Here is a 24,012-nt window from a genome sequence, read left to right as displayed (position 1 = left end):
CACCCCAAATTCTTGAAGGCAAAACTCATGTCATGTGTATGTGTTAAGCCACAACAGGGTCAAAACCATGAAGCCTGCCGAGTTTCAAGGGGATAAGTGCAGGGGTTTGGGGGACACTGCACCTCAAGCTGCGGACAAGTAAAACTCGTGACATGGGTAACACTGTGCGTGTTAAGGTGTAACAGGATGAAAGCTGCAGGGATGGTACCACTTCCTCCTGGTCTGGTGGTCTATAGCAGACACACACCATAACATCACCCTTGTTGTTCTCTGCTTTGACCCTAACCCAGAGACTTTCAACAGGCCTATCTCTAGTTTCATGATGGAACTGAGCAATCATATGACTCCTTTACATAAAGTGCAACTCCTCTTCCTCTCCTCCCCTGCCTGCCCTTCCTTAACAGTTTATACCCATTCATATACACTGCTCCACTGCTGGACACTATTCCAGTCATGTGAGCTATCCTAAAAAGTCTCTGTTATTCCAATCACATCATAGCTCCATAACTATGTGAAGGTTTGCAATTCTTCCTGCTCATTTCCCAGGCTCTGTACATTTGTGTGCAGACACCTAAGGTAACTAGCCAATTGCCCTGATTTCTCAGAAAAAATGGGACTGCCTCCCCTATTGCCCACTCCTGCTTGTGCTTCCTTCAAGTCACTCTCTCCCCACTTACCTCAGTGCCTTGGTCTCCATCCCCCAGCCAAACTAATTTAAAGCCCTCCTCTGTTTTTGGCACTTATATGCTCAGCTTGTAGCACTTATGCACTGCGCCACCTTATGTGGGGTCCTTATTATATTCTAATTCTACAAAGCCATATAATAACCAGGAGTTTAAACATTTTCTCAAAAAAGTTTTAAAACTAACGAATATTGCAAGTTATAAAACTGTTATTCAGGAATTTAACATATCTAGCATGGTATAATAAATCGTTAAGAAATTGAAAATATATGGTTTTATTTAAATACTTACCAAAGCAAACAGTTTAATTAATTTCATTCAGTGTCATTGAAACAGTCAATTTAGTGCATTAATCTGGTTTTTACAGATTTGAGATCACATTTAGCTTCCAATAAAAAGCCTTTTTAAATCCTACCGGCAAACTTCAACACAATTAATTCAATCTGCCTGAAGTGTCACAGACTTCAAGACAGGGCACATTTTTCAGGAATGTTTGAGACAAAGTGGATAATGAGTTTGTGAGAGAAAAAGGCATAAAGATAAGGACCTTCTGTTTATATATTTTTAAATATTCATTTACTACTACTGAACTCATTCACTGAGTTACTCTGAACCTTTTGGGTATAATGGGATTTATTTGGGGAGCATTTATTTTAAAATAATAAATAAATAATAGAAATGCCCCATTTGTTGTAATTGTTTGTCTTTGCATGACATATCCGGCTGGATTTAGGTACATTATCTGATTATTAAAAGAAATTTCAATTAAACCTATTGCTTGGCTCCATGGAGATTATCTCTATGTATCTTCCACAGTTTGCACAGCTGAGTGGAGTTCCTTCTGAACCAGGGATTACTTTTTAAAAGTTTCTTTAAAAAAATAAGAACATTCTCTGAAGAAAACTTAATAAATCTGTAATTAATTTAATATCTAACAATTACTTAAAAGTAAAGGAAAAAGGAAACTGAAGACTCCATTGACATTTTCTTAGAGAGCTTGAAAATTCAAAGTTAAGGTTCCACTTGGAAAAAAAAAAGCACTAACTTTGAAACCAGGGAAATGTATCATTGAATTAATTCAAACAACAACTGCATCAGCACCTACAAAATAGCTACAAATGTCACAATCAGGAACACACATTCTCAGTGGTATCTTTCTGACATTCTTAAAAGGGCAGGGGGAACACAAGACACAATTTTTCCAGTTGAAATGCAGACAAAAGCCTTTACTAAACAAGTCCTAAGGGAAAAAAGAACTAGGCTAAAGGTCATGGAAAGTTTAGGTAAGAGTGTGATATAAATTAACAAAGCATTAGGAGAGTTGGATCAACTAAACACTAAAGAACTCTTTTCTTAATAAGCATACATGCAAAAGAGAATCTTTCAATAGCACATGATAACAAAAGTGCAAGTCTAACATCTAAAGAAAGCTCATAAATCTCTATAATAAATCTCATATTGAAAAATGAAACTTACAAAATTCTTTCATCAAAATGTGCATATGGGTATTAAGGCTGGGTGACAATTTGTGCTTTTTTATCGTGGCATTCTCATCCTGAGTTCCATGACTGTATCCTAAAACAATATGGATTTTACAAAAGCAAAACCCACTCAAAAGGTTTTTGACATCTCCAGTAGGCCTGTGAGAAGCAGCTGATATTCACTTCTGATTTGGATCCAGCCAATTTGGGGGACAGTGATTCGATTCAGTGATTTGAATCTCTGTCCCAAATCAATGTGGTTGAATCTGATTTGGAGATTCAGCTGCTGTCAAATCAGTCGAATCTCTGAATCACCCAGGCCCCACCCTCTGCCCGCTCTCCCAGCCCCAGCAATGCCTTCCCTCTAGGGCTGTGTGAAGCGTTGTACCCTGCTTTAGATCCGAAGAAGCTTCAGACACTTTGGCATCCAAAGCAGCATGTCCGGATCAAAGTGCTAGCTTTGTTAGGCTTTCCAAAGTGGTTTGGAGCTTCCAAAGCACTTCGGAAAAGCTTCAGAGCTGCTTTGGAGATCCAGCCATAGGGTGTAATGGGGAATCAATGAAATATCTACAACTTTGTTGTTTTTTGTCTGACTTGGATGAAATTTGCAGGGATGGTATCCCCCACTGAGGCCACAAAGCCTGCCAAGTTTTAAGAAGATTGATACAGGGGTTTGTGGGAAACTGCACCTCAAGCTGCGCAAAACACACGACACATGATGTGCAAAACACACGACACAGATGACCCTGTGTGTGTTAAAGCACAGTGGTCTGAAAACTGAAGGGGTGGTGGCCCCTGATCAGGCCACAAAGCCTGCCAGTTCTCAAGGAAATAAGTGCAGGGATTTGGGAGAAACTGCACCTCAATCTGCAGACAAGTAAAACTCGTGACATGGGTGACACTGTGTGTGTTAAGGTACATCAGGGTAAAAGCTGCAGGGATGGTAGCCCCTGATGAGGTCATGAAGCCTCCCAGCTGTTGAGAAGATAGATGCAGGGGGGATAACTACTGTGTGAAGAAAGCCTGCTGGGGCAACAGCTGAAGCAATCAGCAGCTGAGAAGAGGGAGGCGGGGATTCCCCTCAGTTCCCCAGAACTGCCTGGGCTGGGGAACCCAAGCTGGGGGAAACCCCCTGAGGGTCAGGCTCCCCCCGGTTGGGCCAGCACCCAGAAAGGTGGCTTCCCAACCCTCTTTGAGGGGACAGCAGGGGGTTTGGAGCATGTACTGGGGAGCCAATTGGGAATGGCCCCACTTAGCTGGGCTTGCAATGGCTAGCAGGCTGGGAGATGTGCTCTAGTTCCCCCTGCCTACTGGCCTGGGTCCCTCCCCTTGCCTGTCCCCATTGAAAACTGAACTTCAGTTCAGTTAGTTATTGTTTCAATCTACGCAGCTTAGATTGAACCAATCCCCATCAGAAGGTGGGCTGCCATGATCTGCACCAGCTACAGCTGCATCAGTTAATATGACCTCTGCAACTCTGAGAAGGATTCCGTTAGGTCCAGGCCAAGGCCTATATGCACATCCATAGCTCATGGAATATGCCCTACCCAAAGGTGCACAGATACAGCCCAGGTTGCAAGACTTTAAACAATTCCCCATGTAGTCAATTATCTTCTATGGTCTTGACTCGTGCCAGACTGCTATCATGAAAAGGAAACTTGTCCCTCAGTCTTTCTCTGCCTGCTTCAGCCTTTCATGAGCACCAACATCAGGCTGTCTCACTAGCCCTTGGACAGGTCACAAAGAATGGGGAGCTCAGTTCACTTATTATACTTCCACTACATTAGAAGAAACTTCTCTCTCCCCTCATGCTCCTTACAAAGACTGTTGCATTAAATTTACTTGGCTTTTAATTAAGCTGTCAATGTAAAACAGATCTGTGCCCTGGGAGGTAAATACACATTTTATAGTCATTTAATTTTTGCTTAGGGTTTTAAAAATCACTTTTTGCAGGCTTAAAATCATTAACAAGTTTCAGGGTTTTGCATCCATTTCTTATCATTACAAGGCAGAATGCATTAGGTGTAATGAGAGTGAGGAGAAACTTGCAAAGTTGGATTTTGCTGTAGAATTTGCTATTGTCTGTTAATTCTCCTCAAGTCAGATTTAGATCACACTTCATTAACATATATGTGCATGTGTCCATGTGCACTTGCCCACACATACACGAAGCACATTGTCCCAACACTGTGTCACCCATACCCCTCAACCACAAATGCCTGTTGCATGCTCATAGGAAACTGTGTCTCCAACTACCTTCGGTAACATTTCTGTTCACAAACACATAAACACTCTCTCTCAACACCACACACACAGACCTATGCTACCCAAACATCCTCTATACATACCCATGAAATTACATTGCCCCAAAATCCTCATATGTGTTTTCCTGGTACCTGCCTACCCCACACACAATGACAATGTCTGAACACCCTGCAATGTAACCACACTGGCTAACTTCCCCCATGTGTAGCCTCATTCTCCTAATACTCACCTACCCTCTCACACAGACACAGCATTAGTTTTCCCATGTCCCAATGCATCCACACTCCTGCAGTACATGCCCTCCAAAAACAGACTTGTGTATTTGTATTTTGCTCTTTGAATGGAACTTCTCTCTGAAAATGGACAGCTCTGTGAATTCTAGGTTTCCTCTAGCTCTCAGCTCTGAGTAGAACAGCAGCAGGGATAATGTGGGCTAAGGAAACTAATGGGAAATAGCAGTGTCAGCGATAGTCATCAGAATTCAAACACTCAATAAAGTCCCTAGAAGAAGAGTGCCTACAGTTATGTGGCTTTATGTACTGTTTTTCTCTGGGGCTTGGGATTTAGCGCACTTCTTGTACAGCTCCAGTAAATTGCTTCCAAAATTTTAATTTCCCAGCAAAATCGCATTGACTGGAGAGCAAAGGAGTCTGCATGCTTGTGGAGTAGTTCCTCCCACCAGGCACTATGGGAAAGAAAACTGAGTAATGTCAAAGAAAGGCAAAGGCTAAAACCGCTATTGTGAGGGGAGACTAAGTCTGCCTGATACCTATCTGCTTCTCTAACTCCTTCCCTCTACTCCAGTTCCCTCCCCCATCTGACAAAGCACAACTCAAGAAATAAGCAATAAGGCTGTGTCCATACAGATTCCCTATCAAATCCAGGAGGGCTGCTTATTCACTCCTGTTCCATGTGCGTCAAACCCCAAAATGTAATGGTATAGAATGGCCCTGAGCACTAAAACTCCAGCACCACTATTGGGCCATCTCTTAGTCGGTGCTTGTTTGCACACAAGTCAGAGTGGCTTTAAGCTAACCACTCTGTTCAATATTCACTTTTGGCAGACAAGGTTATTTCAGTAAATGTAATATCTTTTATTAAAACAACTAAATAATTGGGGGGAAAAAATGTTCTTTGCAAGCTTACTTATGGCTATTACTACTGGTATCATCATACATTAATATGCCTGGCAATAAATAACTTTTATGGTCAGGCTGGTTGCTATACTCTCTCTCTGAAACTCATTTACTCTTCCTTCTCCTTGACCTCGCCATTTGCTCTGCGGCAATGCTTCTTCTACCTAAGCCAAAGATCCCTGTAATGCCCAAAACTATGGTGGGTTCTACGCAAGGAAGAAGTTACTACTAGGACCATTGTGACAAAAGATTGAGACGTGCTGAGTTTTGAGGTGCATGGGGTTATCAACTGAAAGTGCTGATCAGACCCAGCCTGCTCAGACATACCCTGTTAGCAGGTTTGTATGTGTGTCTAACTGCATTTATTATTGTCCTGCTGAAATAAGCAATGAATTGAGTTCAAGGCACACGCAGGTGTCAGCTTGTCAATGCTGAATAATCCGGCCTGGCTCAGGCATGTCCTGTTAATCTGTGTATGTATGTGCATGACTGATTTGGTGGTTGGAGGAACCCAGCCCCATTGAAACTGAGTCCTGCAAGATAGCTCCATTGTGGGGGTGAGGATTTACAGAAGGGAGAGATACAGTTCCATACAGAAACACAAGTAACACAAGAAGCACATTGATAAAATTACAGAGACCCCAGAAATGTACCCCAAATAAATAAGCACACCCCAAAGTGATGGGCAGATCTGGTAGCACATGTAAATGTGTTCCCCCAGACCAATAAATTCCTATGCAACCTGCATCAGAACATACTACTTTGCATTAACTGCATGCATGGTTTCACCCATAGACTGGTTAAAAGAGCTGCAGAAAGTGGGGGAATAAGAAGGTGAATGGTAAAGACATACTCCAGAATGAGGTGCTAGTAACCTCTCATCAGTAGGTGGGCATTAACTGATTTTAATGATAATCATGTTGCCGGCACAAGGTGCCTGAGGGAGGCAACAATTGAGTTCGTTGCCCGGTGTGTGTCGCGCCAATAAACACACTGGGGGGAGAAGTAGACAGAGTTTATTTGAGCTCAAGTAAAAGGTGCAGGGAGACTGTATGGTCTCAAATCCCGCGCGCCTAGCCCTGCAACAGTGTATATTTATATCCTGGTCATTTTCTGCCCCCACCCTTTCCCTCCTCCCTTCTCTCTCTGAGCGCTGCCCTTGCATTCCACAGATAACAGTTTTTAGGGAGTTTCAGCTTGCTTGCTACTCATCCTGTTTTCCAGTATTACAGGAGGTTACAAAAGTTCAAAGAAAGGGTTACAAAGGTTCGGGGGGGGGGGCCCCTGGCTCACCTGGGCCTAGAGCAGAGGGGCTTCATCGAGACTCGTGGTCTTCCATCCCTCTGAGTTACCTAGGGTTATGCCTAGTGACACTAACAACTCCCCCCTTTGAGAATACTCAACAAAGTTTTGGCTGAGTTTTCTCATATTTTGAAGATAAAAGGCGATTAAGTGTTTGGGAACTGGGTTCCTCAATGCAGGGGTATGCTGAGGGGTTAAAGATAGAGTCATGATATTTCGTAGTATTAATAGCTATTTCTTCCTGACAGATATCTGACCAGTTACTAGGAATGGCTCGCCATGGAAGTCCTGCAGCGTGATAAGGGATTTGGGAACGTATCCAACAGTTAGATAGGTTAAACTCACGGGCAAAAGTAACCTTCAGTGCTTCATAGGTGTTTGTAACAAGGTCTGCTGGGTCCCCTCCCCACCCTGCATGTAAGGAGAATGTAGTAAAAGGTAACAGGAAAAGAAAGCCTACAGTAAAAAAGAAAAATGTTACAGTAGTTTTGAAACTTAAACTAGAATTCATACTGTTAATTCTAAACTTTTCCCCTTTTAAACAGCAACTTTAGTCCAAGGTCGTTGGTGGGCTGGATGGTCCACTGTTCCGCGGGTGGAGTAGGCACTGGTTTCAGACGAGAGTGATGAATGAATCTAGTTCTTGTGTCCGTCGACCTTTGCCGCTGTGTGGGAAACTAGTAGGACAGTGTGAGGTCCTTTTCACTTCTCTTGGAGGGGCTCATCCTTCCAGGTACGAACAAGCACGGAATCCCCCAGCTATAACGAGTGGACTGGAGCATCCAGCGGAAGAGGCTGCAAGTCTTTAGTGTACCTATGGAGAGAAGAAAGAACAGCAGACAGAGAGCACATATACCGTGACAAAATATTACATCCTATTTCCCACTCCCCTGCTAGAACCGGCGTCCCGTTCATAGGCCATGCCCTTCCAAACATAATCTCAAAGGGGCTAAGCCCTAATCTTCCCTTGGGGAGGGCACGGATGCGAAGCAGAGCAAGGGGCAAAGCATCGGGCCATCGCAGAGAGGCCTCCTGGCAGATCTTTGATAGATGATGCTTGAGGGTCTGATTTGTACATTCTACTACACCACTAGCCTATGGTCACCATGGAGTATGGAGTTTCCAGGGGATCTGTAAGGCATCTGAGATGTTTTGGATGATCTTTGAAGTGAAATGTGTTCCATTGTCAGATTCCATCCACTGGGGAAGTCCAAATTGGGGAATAATCTCCTGGACGAATTTTAGAGCTACAGTTTTGGCTGTACAATTGCGACACGAAAAGGCTTCAGGCCATCCGCTGAATCGATCTACTATAACGAGGAGATACTTGAATCCTTGAGTTCAGGGGAACTCAGTAAAATCTATTTGCCAAACTAGTCCTGGGCCTGGGGTAGGTTCCAAAGTGGCTGGAGGTCCTGAGAGACCGGGTCGAGGGTTATTCTTTTGACAAATCGAACAGCTGGCCTGTATCTGGGAGGCCAGAGGTCGAAGTCCAGAGGTTAGAAAATATTTGTTCATTAACTGAGTGAGAGCTTCTCTTCCAGCGTGAGTAGTTTGATGTAGCCGTTGCAGCACCAGCTGGGTCAGGCTCTTTGGTAGGAGGATCTTCCCGTCAGTGGAGCAGAGCCATCTCTCCTTTTCTTGGAGACCAAGCTTATTGGCTAGTTCTTTTTCTTCATACAAGTACTGGGGATCCGGGAGCTCTCCCACTGATGGAATGAGGGCATGCATATGGGTGTCAGCAGGTCTCGGTGTCCTCAGGGTGGCAGCATTTTTAGCTTCTCTGTCCGCCCAGGCGTTACCCCGGCTACGTCTTGATCCTCTTTCTGATGCGCCTTACAGTGCATTACTGCCACTGCCGAGGGAAGTTGAACAGCTTCCAGGAGTCGGAGAATTTGGGGTCCATACTTCACTGGGGAGCCTTGGGCTGTCAGCAGTCCCCTTTGTTTCCATAGGCCAGCATGGGCATGCAGTACTCCAAAAGCATACCTAGAGTCGGTATAGATGTTGACCCGTTTCCCTTTTGACAGTTCTAGCGCCCAGGTCAGGGCTACCAGTTCAGCAAGTTGAGCAGATGTTCTGGCTGGCAAACCCTTGGCCTCAACAACATCATAGAGGGTCACAACAGGATAACCTGCTCTCCTTTGCCCTTCTACAACAATGCTACTGCCATCAGTGTACACTCACAATCAGCATTCAGAAGTGGCTGATCCTGTAGGTCTGGACGGCTGGAGTACTGTGCATCTATGATGTCTAAACAATCATGCTCTTGTTCTTCCGTTTCAGGTAAGAGAGTAGCCAGGTTGAGGGAGGGGCAGGTTTGCAGAGTCACTTCAGGGTTCTCCAACAGCTTAGCTTGGTACCGAGCCACCCGAGCCTGGGTGAGCCAGAGACCCCCCTTCACGTCTAGCAGAGCCTGGACCATATGAGGGGTATACACCTGCACAACTCCTCCCAGCGTTAACTTTTCAGCTTCCTTAAGTACTAGGGCAGTTGCCGCAACTGCTCGTAAACACGCTGGCCATCTCTTGGCAACTGGATCAACCTGTTTGGAGAAATAAGCAACAGGACATTTCCACGCCCGCAACAAATTGAGTAAGCACTCCCAGAGCCATCCCTTTTTGTTCATGCACATACAATTGGAAAGGTTTAGAAAGGTCCGGTAAACCCAGGGCGGTGTCTTCCATTAGTTACCTTTTTAGTATTTTAAATGCCTTGTCGGCTTCTGGAGTCCAATAAAAGGGGTCATGGTCTGCCCCTTTTACACAGTCATATAGTGGTTTTGCCCATAGTCCAAATTCAGGGATCATATTCTGCAAAAACCTGCCATGCCGAGAAACGCCCTGAGCCGCTTACAGTTGCTTGGGGTGGGAACCTGACATATAGCCTCATTTCGTTCACTTGAAAGCTGGCGCTCCCCCTGTCTTATGTGAAATCCCAGGTATCGTACTTCAGGGAGAGCAATTTGAGCTTTATTTCGAGCCACCCGATATCCTCGAAGTCCAATAAAGTTCAGGAGGCTTACAGTGGCGTTAAGGCAAGAGATTAAATCTACAGCAGCAATTAATAAATCATCCACATATTGTAACAAGAGGACTTCACGCTCATTATTCCACTCCTCCAAGTCTTTAGCTAAGGACTGGCCGAAAAGGGTGGGAGAGTTCTTAAATCCCTGGGCTAATACTGTCCAACAAAGTTGTTTCTTAATCCTTTTTCTGTCCTCCCATTCAAAAGAGAATATCTCCTGACAGGGGGTGTCAACTGGAATCGTAAAGAAAGTGTCTTTCAAATTGAGAACTGAGAAATGAGTATACTGCCTCCCTATGGAGGCCAGCAAGGTATACGGGTTTGGGACGAGAGGATGAATAGTTTTAACCCATTCGTTAACTGCCCTTAGGTCCTGCACCAGTCAATATGTGCCATCAGGCTTTAGTACAGGCAAGATAGGAGTGTTCCAGCCTGATTGACACTCTCGCAGTATGCCGTACTTTAGGAAACTGTCTATAGTCTCCTGCAGTCCCTCTCTGGCTTCCTTTTTTTTGTAATTTCCGCTTTATATCAGGGGCTGCGCGGCTGGTAAAAATACCCTTTATAATCGCCTCCGTAGCCTGGTCATCAGGGTCTGCATTGGTATTTTGCCGAATGGTGTCCCGGATGTGCTGTAGGAACACAACTGGACTTTCCTTCGGCTCCTGTACTATTTCGTACGGCTTTGCCCAATTATTATGTTGGACAGCCGAGTGCCTGAGCCCATGCATAAGCCGTTCTTTGTAAGAGGTAAGACGGGTATGATCCACAAGGTTGTTAAGGTCCCATCTAGGGTCTGCTAGGGAAACCACATCTGCCAGACCAGGAACATTGACGGGATCCCTTTCATGCCTCCGCTGTGCTTCCTCCCTTGCTTTGGAAATAACTTGATTCTGCTCTACTTCAGATAATAAGGTTCGCATAAGGATATTACAATTGTCCCAATCAGGCTTGTGACTAGCTAAACATCCCTCAAAGACAGAGAGAAACTTACTCGGGTTAGTTGAAAATTCTCCAGCCTGTGCCTTAAAAGCCGCCAGGTCCACCAGATTAAAAGGTACATGGGTGTATACTTGCATGGTCTGGGCTGCACGCCCATCTGCCCCAGGCCAGGCTATTACAGTTTCAGTAAGTAAAGGATAAAATCCCACTGAGGGAGGAATTTCTGGAACTGGGGCCATCTGATCTTTATATGGTGGAGATGTTAAAGCCGAAGGGGACACCAACTCTGGCATTACAGTGGTTGTGGGGGAAGGCTGAGACTCAACACTGACAACTACCGATTCTGTCGGAGTCAAATTACACTTCTGCAAAATATCTGTCTTATTTCCTAAAGCCATAAACAATTGTGCATACAAATGTTCATTCCACTTACCCGTCTGCTGACAAAACAGGAGTAATTGGAGGATTGTATTATCATTAATTGACCCTTCCGGAGGCCACCTTTCCTGATCCTCCAGTTGATATTGAGGCCATTCCACTGTACAGAACCTTTTAAGATTATTTTTAGTCATTAGATCTGACTTAAACAGTTTCCAATTAGTCAGAATGCATTCTAAGGGTGTACACCGTGCCCTGCCAACCGTACTCTGTCCCTGCCCCATACTCCAGGGAGACACTGGGCATCCCCAGGCCCTAACAGGGAGACACTGGGTGTCCCCAGGTCTTAACGGGCAATGCTCAGACTGCTGAGCTTATCCTACCTTGTCCAAGGGACTGGTTCCACACCATCACCCACGATCGCTTCTCCACTATTTGAGCGCATTACACTGTTGTGCCCTCCGGGGTCGATCAAACCACGTCTCCGCCGAGGGCCCCGATGAAACCACTGATGCGTGCTGGGCATTGGCCATTGCCGCAAGTTGTCAACCCCAGGAGGGATCCAGGCAAGGCGAAATGTTAGCCTCGAGCCCCACGTTGGGCGCCAAAAACTGTTGCCGGCACAAGGTGCCCGAGGGAGGCAACAATTGGGTTCGTTGCCTGGTGTGCATCGCGCCAATAAACACACTGGGGGGAGAAGTAGACAGAGTTTATTTGAGCTCAAGTAAAAGGTGCAGGGAGACTGTATGGTCTCAAATCCCGCGCGCCTAGCCCTGCAACAGTGTATATTTATATCCTGGTCATTTTCTGCCCCCACCCTTTCCCTCCTCCCTTCTCTCTCTGAGCGCTGCCCTTGCATTCCACAGATAACAGTTTTTAGGGAGTTTCAGCTTGCTTGCTACTCATCCTGTTTTCCAGTATTACAGGAGGTTACAAAAGTTCAAAGAAAGGGTTACAAAGGTTCGGGGGGGGGGGGCCCCTGGCTCACCTGGGCCTAGAGCAGAGGGGCTTCATCGAGACTCGTGGTCTTCCATCCCTCTGAGTTACCTAGGGTTATGCCCAGTGACACCAATAATCATTTTTGTTCTTACTATTACGAGGGAAGATGTACTGATAGAATTTTTCTTTGGAGACACTCCCTTGCTTGGAAGACTGAGGAGATGAGTGTTGGGAGGTGGTCTCTCAGGTCAATTACTTAGGGGCTTGTTACATGATAATTTTGGGCAGCTCCTGAAGCTCTTAGCCCCTGGGTTGTCCACAGATTAACACCTGAAACTAGTTTTAAGCACTCATAAGGCTCAAAGTGATGCCACTCCAAGTCAGGATTATCTCTGATCTGGGTTACTCATCTTGTGTTAATAGTAAGGTGTGGCTACTCTAGGCTGTACCTTAATGTAAACACCTCCATCCCCATTACCCCCCATCCCTGCTTACTAGTGATTGCCCATGCTGTCTGTCCTGAAGAAGCAGTTAGGGAAGGGTTAACCTGTCTGCCCAACCCCTGCCACTGATGCTGCTGCTCTCTGGACCAGAAAAGCAGCAGCCTCAGCAGCAGCAGCTGGGCAGACTGCTTAACCCATCCCTACCTGCTTCCTTAGGACAGACAGCATGGGTAGCCACTAATAAGTAATGACCTGGGTGGGGGGAAGTAGGAGGCAAGGGGGAGCTTTGAAGGGCGGGAAGGGGCAGACTAAGGAAGTCCTAGGGAGATGGGGCAAGGGGAGCTTTGAAGGGTGGGAAGGGGCGGAAAAGGAAGTCCTAGGGAGAGGGGGCAGGGGAAAGCTCAGAATGGGAGGGGGAAATTTTTATCTTTCAGTCCTCCAGGCCCCTGGCTTGAATGTTTGACTCTTTCAAACATGAGCTCGCACTAACACCCATCAACATTTGTGCAGCGCGCAGCATAAGGTTTAACAAGATCGTAAAGAGACTAAAAGATTACAGAAGCTTGTTTACTGATCCACAAAAAGACTAGTTTAGTTCTTATTTGCATATGCCTGTGTTTATTGAACACAGCATGCACAGAAGCAGACATGCAAATACCTAGGGAAGTATCAGCTCAAACAGGGAGATGTTTGTTGAGCTCTGGTACCTTCAGGGCTAGGCAGGTCTTGAATGTGAATTCTCTGGGTGGCACTTTTGGACTTAGGTGTCTAAAGTCATCTTTTGCTCTGTTCCTATGTGGCTTGCCCAAGGTCACAGAGGACTTGAGTTTAGGTCTCTACAGTCATCCATTACCACTAAACCCACCTTTCTCTGTACACAAACTTCAGTGTCCCTGGGTGCGTCTACATGAGATGCTACATTGCTGTAGTGATGAGCTACAGTGATGCAGCATCAGCGGGCATGAACCATGACACTGATGCTACTGCACAGTAGCAACTGCACAGTCGGGGGTACATGTAGACACACCCACAGTGTGTCTGATCTAGAGACTTGCACAGGAATGTTGAACTCTTTAGCCTTGTTGCAAGAGTGGAGGTTGTTGTTTTTCTGCTTACCCACTATGTCCCTCAATCCTTCCTAGGTTGTAAGGGTTTTTTTTAAAGCTGGGCTATGCTTTATACGAATTGGGCAATCTTGGGCCATCTGCATGGCTACTGCATTAAGCAATAGAAACACATCATCACAATAAAGAATTTAACATTTCCTATGGAAGAATGAATGCATTTCATCTCTGACATTCTAGTGCTCAATGAGGTGCAGAAGTGTGGTTTCACTCCCCTTTTGCTGCTGCTGCTATCACTGCCTCTCGCTGAGCTGAGCATAGGAGGAGCCCCACAGGCACTCCCCTGCCTCACCCCAGCTACAGGCTGCAGCTGCACGGGATGCTAGCTAGCCTTGTCAGGAGACAGTGGCAGTAGTGGCGGAGGATTATTCTTTCTTCACCTGCTCTCTGCCACCCGCACCAGGTACCCCCACTGGCCAGGAGCAGCTGCTGGAAGGAAAACCCACCTGTCGCTTCCCTTGTCCCTGAATGCCGGGCCTGGGGGAGCATCAGAGAGCTTCTTCTACCCTACTCCAGCCTCAGACTGCAAGAAGCAGCTGCACAGTGTGCTTAGCTCTGCTGGGGATAGAAGCAGAAGCAGACAGGATCTTTTTCTCAGAGCCTGCTACTCACCCCACCTCCCCCAGGTTTCTCCCATTGGTTGAGAAAAGGAACTGGAAGCAGGAGCCGGGGTTGCTGCCCATGGCTATACCCAGCACTCTGTGCTGCTGCTCCCTGCAGCTCAAAGCTTGAGTAGCTCTAGGGCGCCCCATACAACCAGCTCAGCTGGGGACAACAACAGCAGGTGGGTCTCTCCCCAGTACCTGTTCCTTGCCTGGCTTTCTGTAGTCCCTTACTGCCCCAGGGGGCCTTCAGTCTCACCTCACCCTCATTCACCTAACATGGTCTGAGGGCTGGTATGCCACACCCTCTATTATTACATCCTGGATCTGCCCATTTGGAAGCTAGGCATTTAATACTATCACACAGAATAGCAGAGCTTTGGAATTAAACAGAGAGGAGAATTCTGTGCCAATTCTGTTGCTTTTTACAGACTGCTGTGTATTTTGTAACTCCACCATGCCAGACAGCTTCTTAAGTGATATGACCATGTAGGGTTGCTCAGAACACCTTTTTTATGCTATAGAAGTCTGAACTCTTACTCTGTTATTTAGAAGAGAATTGTAACAATAGTGATTGCATCTGACTGATACTGAGAAAACATAAAATGCTCTTAAAACACTATTAGCAGCAGGACATTTAGATGAAAGTGTCAATAATAATGCTTTCCATATCTATAGTCCTTTGCATTGCAAGCTATCAAAGCATTTTAGAATCATGAGCTAAGCAAGTGAATCTCACAGAACCCCTGTGAAGAAAGCATTAACTCACTACAATAATGGAAAGTTATTTTGGTACTTAGGATACTTGGCACACACACACAATACATTTATTAAATAGTAACTGAACTCTTCTCTGGGGCAAAACTGGAACAGACCTGGGGCAAAATCCTATTTCACTTTACGAACTCAAATGGTAGCTATGCAGTCATGTAACTGCCATTTTCTGCACTTATATACAGTTAACAATCCTACTCTGATCCACCATGCAGTGTAAGGATCCACAAAGCTGTTGAGTATACAGGGGGGGGCTACGCACAGGCTGGGCAGGTCTGCTGCTCACTATGTATATAAATCTCAAAATCATAGCTGTGCTAGACCTTTTTGGTACTGAGGTTCAGATGTCAGAGGGGAGGAGGAGGATATTTCTATGTCTTATCCCCAAAGCTGCATTTTTATGGGTTTTGCTGGTTGCCACAAGAGGCCAGGAATTTTTTTTTCCCCTGCCTGTTTTTAAAGGGATCAGCAGAGGTGTAGGAAGTTGCTGCAGCATCCTGGGTACAGTGGCAAACACTGGAGAGCACGGTGGGAAGGAATTTTACCTCCCCCAGCTCTCTCTGCACTCTGGCAGCAGCTGCTTTTGCAGCTGAGGAGTATGCTCTGTACACACCAGCTGTAGCTGGGGGTGCCAGAATCAATACTGTGGCAAGGCACTGGGAATGGGTGCCTATGTGGGGTGCACCAAATAAAATGGAAATAATTACATACTAATGCATAGGGGAACTCTCCACACATGCCCTGCACCAAGCACCAAAATGTCTGGTGTCTCTGACCATGATGCACTGCCCTTTCAGGAGTCTTTGCTGAGGCACTCACAGTCATTCATAGAAGCCAGGCAGCTGTGTGCCCAGTAGTGTATGGGGAAGAAGAGTTAAATGAAATGGCACCCCCCTGGGATTTTTGCCATTGGAGGGACAACTCCTCATCCAGGAGCATATGTACAGGGTGGGGAGAAGTGAACAAGGCATGAGGAGCAGGGATGTTCCAGCTGAACCTCACACAGTGGCTGCAGCAGCCCCATGGCACAGACTCCCTGGGGGCTGCCCGTGGTGCCCTGTTCACTTTCCACCCCATCCCCCAACTCCAAATATGTTACTGAGTGAGGAACTGTGCCTCCCTTGGCAAAAAGGTAGATACTTCTTGGGTGTGCCTACTTATTATTGGGTTATTGTCCTTTAAAAGAAACATTTCCCCAAAAAACAGCCTTGCCTTACCAGAACCCTGTTTTGAAAGAAACATCTCCTCAGAAAACAGCCTTGTTCTGCACCACCCCAAGTTTGAAGGAAGCATCTTCCCAGAAAACAGCTGTGCCCTGCAAGAATCCTGGTTTGAAAGCAACATTTCCCCAGGAAAGAGCCTTCCCCCACACTAGCAAGGTTTGAAACAGGGGTGTGTGATGGACAGCGGTATGTCTCCTGTGCCCCACTCTCCCCCCCATCTGTTAGAACAAGTTCTGCACACCCCCATCCCATATATAATTCCATTGTTCATTTCATTCATTGCAAAATATGTTGTGGTTCTGGCAGATAAGGACACAATGCCCTTGAGTTGATGGCACAGCAAGGCTAGGGTGTTTGTGCCTGAAAGCTTGCGAGTTTGGCAATATCCTGAGGGATACCCGGCATGGGTTTGTTGCGGGTAGGTCTTGCTTGACCAATCTCATTTCCTTTTATGACCAGGTGACTTATCACCTGGACAAAGGGGAAGAGATCAACGTTGTATACCTCAACTTTAAAAAAGCCTTCAATCTGGTATCCCACGATCACTTCTTGGCTAAACTGGCTAGCTGTGGCCTTGACATCACCACGATCCACTGGCTGGGGAACTGGCTCCATGGTAGGACCCAGAGGGTGGTGGTCGATGGAAGCCAGTTGTTTTGGTGTGCTGTGACCAGTGGGGGTCCCACAAGGCTCTTTCCTAGGGCCTATACTGTTTAACATCTTCATCAATGATGTGGACATTGGTGTCAGAAGCAGACTGGCCAAGTTCTCCAATGACACCAAACTTCAGGGTAAAGCATCCACACCTGAGGACAAGAGGGTGATCCAGGTGGATCTGGACAGACTCATGAAATGGGTGGACAAGAACCTGATGGTGTTCAACACCAAAAAAGGCATGGTTCTCCACCTTGGGAGAAAAAACCTGCTCCATGCTTATAGGCTCGGTAGTGCTACACCGGTTAGCTCTACAGATAAAAGGGACTTGGGGGTCATGGTTGACCACAAGATGAACATGAGCCTTCAGTGTTATGCTGCAACTAGTAAAGCAAGCAAAACACTGGCTTGCATCCATAGATGCTTCTCAGGTAGATCCCAGGACGCCATTCTCCCACTGTACTCGGCCTTGGTGAGGCTGCAGCTGGAGTACTGCGTCCAGTTATGGGCTCCACAATTCAGAAGGGATGTAGAGAAGCTTGAGAGGGTGCAGAGGAGAGCCACATACATGATCAGAGGTCAGGAAAACAGACCTTATGACGAGAGGCTGAGAGCAATGGGGCTATTCAGCCTGAAAAAGCGCAGGCTCAGGGGTGATCTGGTGGCCACCTAGAAGTTTATCAGGCATTACCACCAGTCTCTGGAGGAACATCTGTTCATCAGAGCCCCCCAAGGAATGACAAGATTGATGGTCACAAAGTCCACTGTGATCAATTCAGGCTGGACATAAGAAAGAACTTCTTCACTGTCCAAGCCCCACAAGGTTTGGAATAGATTGCCGCCGGAGGCAGTTCAAGCACGCACTTAGAACGCCTTCAAGACACATTTGGATGCTTATGTTGCTGGGATCCTATGATCCCTGCTGACTTCATGCCCCTGGGGCAGGGGGCTGGACTCAATGATCCTCCAGGGTCCCTTCCAGCCCAAATGACTATGAAAGTCTATGAAAGTTTTAAAATTTGTATTTCTCAACTTGTTCAGCTGCTGTTTCTTACTTTGAATTAGTGTTTTCACTTACTGTGTCTTTTATCAGGCCATCCAGCAGTCAGTTAAGCCTGTTAATTCCAAGGTGCTTTGTGCTGTGTTAGCTTAACTATAGCTTATCATAACTAAAATAACTGAAACTACTACACCTGCTTCAAGGAACTGAAGTTTAGGACTAAAGGGACTTGAAGAAGGGTGCTTTGTGCCTGAAAACTTGTCAATGTTCTCCCCCAGTTGTATAGCTGGTCCAATGAAATATATATCTGAAAAAAACTTACCTCTCCTATATTTCCTTTTAAATCATTTTGATCAAAATTTAAATACTTATGTTTGTTGAACTTCACCACATCCTTTGGTTTCAAGTCAGTTCAATAAGCCATGAAAATTAATTTTCACATTGTCACTGAAGTTTGGGAGTTGTAGTTCTGGCTTCAATTTTCTCCAAAGTGGGTTACCACTCCCAGCATGTGCTTCATAGATTCATAGACATTAGGGATGGATGGGACCTCAGGAGATGATCGGGTCCAGCCCCCTGCCCCAAGGGCAGGAAGTCAGCTAGGGTCAAAGGATCCCAGCAAGATATGCATCCAAATGCTTCATAAAGGAATCCGGAATAGGTGCTTGCACCACCTCTGGAGGGAGCCTATTCCAGGCCTTTGGGGCTTGGACAGTAAAAGGAGTCTTTCCTTATGTCCAGCCTCAAATGGTCTTGGAGGAGTTTGTGACCATTATTCCTTGTCATCCTTTGGTGTGCTCTGGTAAACAGGCCTTCTCCCAGACACTGATGCACACCCTGATGTACTTGCTCTCTTCATAAGGCCTATTCTCCTGCCCTCTGATCATGTGTGTGGCTCTCCTCTGGACTCTCTCAAGCCTCTCCACATCCTTCCTGAATTGTGGAGCTCAGAATTGGATGCAGTACTCCAGCTGTGGCCTCACCAAGGCCAAGTACAGAGGGAAGATGACATCCTGAGATTTACTTGAGAAGCGTCCATGGATTCAAGCCAGAGTTTGGGTTGCTTTACCAGCTGCGACATCGCTTTCGTGGCTCATGTTCATCTTGTGGTTAATCATGACCCCCAAGTCTCTTATGGCCTAGGTACTAGTGAGCGTAGCACTGTTGAGCCTATAAGTATGCTGCAAGGTTTTTTTTTCCTCAAGGTGGAGTACCTTACATTTGTCTGTATTGAATGCCATCAAATTTGTATCTGCCCACTTTTTCAGACTATCCAGGTCAGCCTGAATAACCATCCTATCCTCAGGTGTGGATGCTCTATCCCAAAGTTTGGCGTCATTGGCAAACTTAGCCAGTGCATTTCTGACCCCAATGTCCACATCATTGATAAAGATGTTAAAGAGAACCGGTCCAAGGACACAGCCTTTAGGAACACCACTTGTCACAGAGTGCCATAGTGATTTGCTACCATTGACCACTACTCTCTGGGTTCAACCTCGGAGCCAATTTCCCAGCCATCAAACTGTGGTGTAACTGAGGCCACAGTTGACCATTTTTTCCATGAGGAGGTCATGGGACAGCAGGTCTAAGACTTTTCTAAAGTCCAGCTATATGACGTCAATCTCTTCTCCCTTGTCCAGGTGATATGTCACCTGGTCATAGAAGGGGATGAGATTGATTGGGCAAGACCTACCCAGAACAAACCCATGCTGATTGTCCCTCAGGATGTTTCCATCAGCCGGCTTGTCAAGAATGGACTCTTTCATGATTTTTTTTCTAGCATCTTATCAAGGATTGAAGTCAAGATGATTGCCCTGTAGTTCCCTGGATTTACTTTCCCTTCCTTTCTTGATGATGGGCTCCACATTGGCCTTCTTCCAAACTTCAGGTACTTCTCCTGAGCACCAGGAGTTTTCAAAAATCTTTGACAGTGGCTGGGCTATGATGCCTGTCAGCTCCTTAACTACTCTGGAGTGCAGTCTGTCAGAACCTGATGACTTGAAGGTGCCCAGCCTCTCAAGGTGTTCTTTTACAAGGTGCTGGGTATAAACTCACCCTCATCCTGGCCATCCCACAACTTGCTAGGCAGGGCGGACCCTTTGGGTTGATGAAAAACCAATGTGAAGTACCCATTAAGCAGGTTAGGTTTTTCCTGGGTGTCGGTTGTCAGTTGTCCCATTTGGTTTAGCAGGGGTCAAATATTACAGCAGGCCAGGCCATGATCTGACAGGCCTGAGGGAATGATGCAGCCGCTGTGCAGGAGTGGAAGATGGTGCCTGGTGACATAAAGGCAGTCAAGGCAAGCCATGGTGAGACCACCAGCACTTATCCTGGCCCAGGTGTACTAGCACATGTTGGGATGCAGGGCTTACCAGATGTCAATGAGGCCTGCAGTCCCCAGGGAAGACTGAAGCTTGTGGGCTGAGGGCAGGTGAGGTTCAAGCCCCATGCAATCGAGCAAGGTGTCAATGGTGCAGTTAAAGTCCCCCACTATGAGGAACAGGTCATCATCCTCATTAGCATCACACAGGAGGGTGGCCGATGTCTTAAAAAAAGCGACCCTCTCCTGGCCATCGGTGGGTAAATAGACACTGATGAGTAGCAGGTGGTGCTGTGCTAGGGTGATGCGGACAGTCAGCAGGCAGCCAGGGACGACCTCCTACACCACCGCCATATCATGCTGTAGTTGTGGTGATAGGAAAGTCACAACCCCACCACTCAGGTTGGTGCCATGGCTTAGGAACAAGTGGCCTTACCAGGCAGCATGCCAACCCACCTGGTTGACTCCATCAGAATGTGTATCCTGGAGGAAGGTGACAGCCAGCCACTTCTGGTGCAGGAGGTCCAGGACACCCTCCTGTTTCACCAGATCTTGACAGCAATTCATGTTAAAAATGGCAATGGTCGTGGCTGCCATGGGTGTGGGTATAAGAGAGGAAGAGCAAACTAAGTTGTAGGTGGAAGAGCAAGCACCCAAGAGTAGAGCAAATAGCAGAGACAGGTCAGGGAAGGCCTATCATGCCTCTACTCCAGGGACCCCACCAGGCCCCACTCATCTCTCAGCCACTGCAAATGGAGCTTCTCCAAATGGTAAGCCATCTGCCAAGTGCTTAGATCTTGTTGCATAAGTTTGGCTGCAGCTCTGGCAGCCTTGACAAAGTGTTTAGGATCTGCACACCACTGAGTGATGAACCCCACTACATTCTTCTGTCCTTTGGTCTGCTTCAAAAAGGCCAGGAAACCCCCATAGTCAGGGCCAACCCAGGTGGGGTCTGCCAACATGGGCTGGACATTTCTGACAGAAGCATGGTAAGGCTGCACCCCAGGTGGGAGCTCACTCACAACCTCAGTGTCTAGACATATCAGCCTCCTCACATTGTCCAGGTAGAAGCCTGGCTGCGGGAGAGCAATCTCCATCTTGTTGTGGGGAGAGAGGTCATCCTGCTCTCAAGGTCATGTGTGACAGCCAGAAAGCTGGATCTCCATCTCACTATCTTTGTCATCCAATCCAGTAGGCTGGGATGTGACCAAGAGGTCAGCAGACTCCTCTGCTGCCCCATGGGTTGAGCCTTCAAAAGAGAGGCAATTTTGACTCACTTTTACTGCCACCCAACTCTGGAAGCTAGGAGACAGGTGAGGGGTTGGTGACCCCGACCATCATCTCCCCCACCTCCAAGCCATCCCCCTCCATGGTCATGTGGAACAGGGTCACCAGCATGACAGACAGAGTAGGGTCAGGCTCTCCAGCAGGGCCCCCCGTGGCACTGGCCAAGGAGGATCCCAGCAGGGATGCGGTGTCCTGAGAGGCCCCCTTCACCTCACCCTCTTTGTTCTTCTTCTTCTTAGTGGCAGGTGGCCCCACCCTTTGTAGGGAATAGGCCGGATTGCTTCCAGCCCGCCTCCCCAGGGCCAGCCACCTCAAACAATGCCGCAGTGGAGGGCAGTTGGGAGGAGTCCTAAGCCCCCTCATCTGACAGCCATGGTGCCACAGTCACCAGCCACCCCAGCCACCTCAGCTGAGGTGGTCAGGGCAGGCAGCAGCAAGTGGAGATGTGAGCCCCTCCACCTGGTGGGCCTCTGTGCTGGGGGGGTGGGCACTGTAGATGGAATGGGTTGGAGAGAGGGCTGGGGAGTAGTCCTAGCCCCTCCACTGGATGGTGCTCTCACACCAGAGACCCCAGCCCCCTCAGATGGAATAGGGGTAAAAGGAGGTCAGGAAGAGCTTCTGGCCTCAGTGGGAGCCTTCAGGTCCTTGCTTCTAATCATCAGTCAGCGAAAGAGACTCATAGGGACCCCATAGTGCTCGAGGCCCTTGGTCAGCTGCTGGTCAAACACATGCAGGGGCATATTGGAAATCACCTCCCTCACAGCCCCGGTACCTAGGGACATAACAAGATACTGTACACCCGCAATGTCCAGGCCCTCCATGCACACCCTGTTGACCAGGGTGGAAGTGCTCAGGTAAATCAATGGAACTGTGTTAACACGACCCATGTAACATATGTTAGGCTATCCCAGGAGACCAGCTCGGACACCTACGTAGACCTCAACCCTGACTTAGGGAGGGGTGTGAACCCGCAAGCCACGGTTAAGGGGGAGGTCTTGAGAGGCATCCCCATGCCAGCTGCTGGGTTTAGGAGCAGCCATTCCTGTTAGGACAGGGTTAATTTCAAAAGCTAAAGCTAGGGGAACAAAAAAAAGTTGTGTATATTAACTACAAAGATAAATGTCTGGGAATGTGGCCATAAATGCAAGAGGTGGTGGGGGGACGTGCCCAAAGCGGGGAGGGAGCAGTGAGGGAAGAGAGGGCTGAGGGAGTTGAGAGAAAAACAATAAAAAAATTTAAAAAGAGAAGGGGATAATTTGTACCCCTCAAAAGATAAGAGATAAATAAGATAACTCCTCATGGCAGACAGATTAAAAGGAAAGACAAAAGAAAGAAAAACAGCAAAAATAAAAACTGTGAAGTAGCAACTAATAGACAAAGAAACCAGAAGTAAAGGAGGAGATGACAGAGAACAGAAAAAAGAAGAAAAAAGCTGTGAAAATTCAAGAAAAGAATCAGAAAGGGAGATAAACAGAAGCAAGAGATGTTTAGACAGGTGGGAGTCAGAAAAGAAAAGAGATAGGACTGCCCCACACAGCTCCAAGTGAACCTTGTCTGATGCATCCGAAGTGGAAGGAAGGTAGGAATCAAGGAAGGAAGAAACTGTAGTTTTAAACAAGTCATAAATATAATCCTTAAAATGAGTCATCAGATTTGGGTTCTTGATGAATGCTGGGATAAATTACTTTGGGAATTCAGGAAGGAAGGAAACTTTCCCTTCCATTCAAAACACCAAAAATCCTCATTCCCTGTGCAACCAAACCTGATTTCACAAAACAGTTCCCTTCTGCACCCTGAATGAGTTTGAGGTTCTCTGGAACAGGTAGCAGATTATCATGTCAGAAAAGATTTGCACAGAGGGTGAAATAGGGTTGTGATGGTTGTCTTAATCTTGGTCTTTCGGATCTGGTAGGAATTTGACTTTGCCACTTGAATTTTTATGCACACGTGAATGGATTTTTTAGGTGCATAATGGATACAGAAAACTGATCTGATAAAGATGATATTTGATACAAGTAGACCAAGGTTCTAACATAGATAGTGCAAATATTCAGAGAGTTCTGGGAAGTTCTAAAACGTGAGTCCCTTCTTTAAAGGCTTAGGGTCAGCCCAAAGTGAGATCACCAGAGCTCACAGGAGGGTTACAGCCGATACTATATATTATAAAGCTGGTCAAAATATGGAAATTCCATCCAAGGAAAAATTTCAAAATCTCAAAAAATGTATCAGAATCATTGGGGGAAAACAGACATTTCTACAAAAAGGAGCATTTGTGGGGGGAAAAACCCCCTCATTTTGGACTAATCAGAAAGGTTCATCCTAATTAAATAAAAATATTTCTTTATTTTAATATTTTTAAACACACACATTTTAAATAAGACATAGCATAGTATTAGTCCATATATATTGGAAGCCTATTCAAGTTAAAACCT

Source organism: Crocodylus siamensis, chromosome 4 (assembly GCF_052110815.1).
Source record: "Crocodylus siamensis isolate JL-2025a chromosome 4, ASM5211081v1, whole genome shotgun sequence".
Lineage (NCBI taxonomy): Eukaryota > Metazoa > Chordata > Crocodylia > Crocodylidae > Crocodylus > Crocodylus siamensis.
This window is presented reverse-complemented; position numbering follows the sequence as displayed.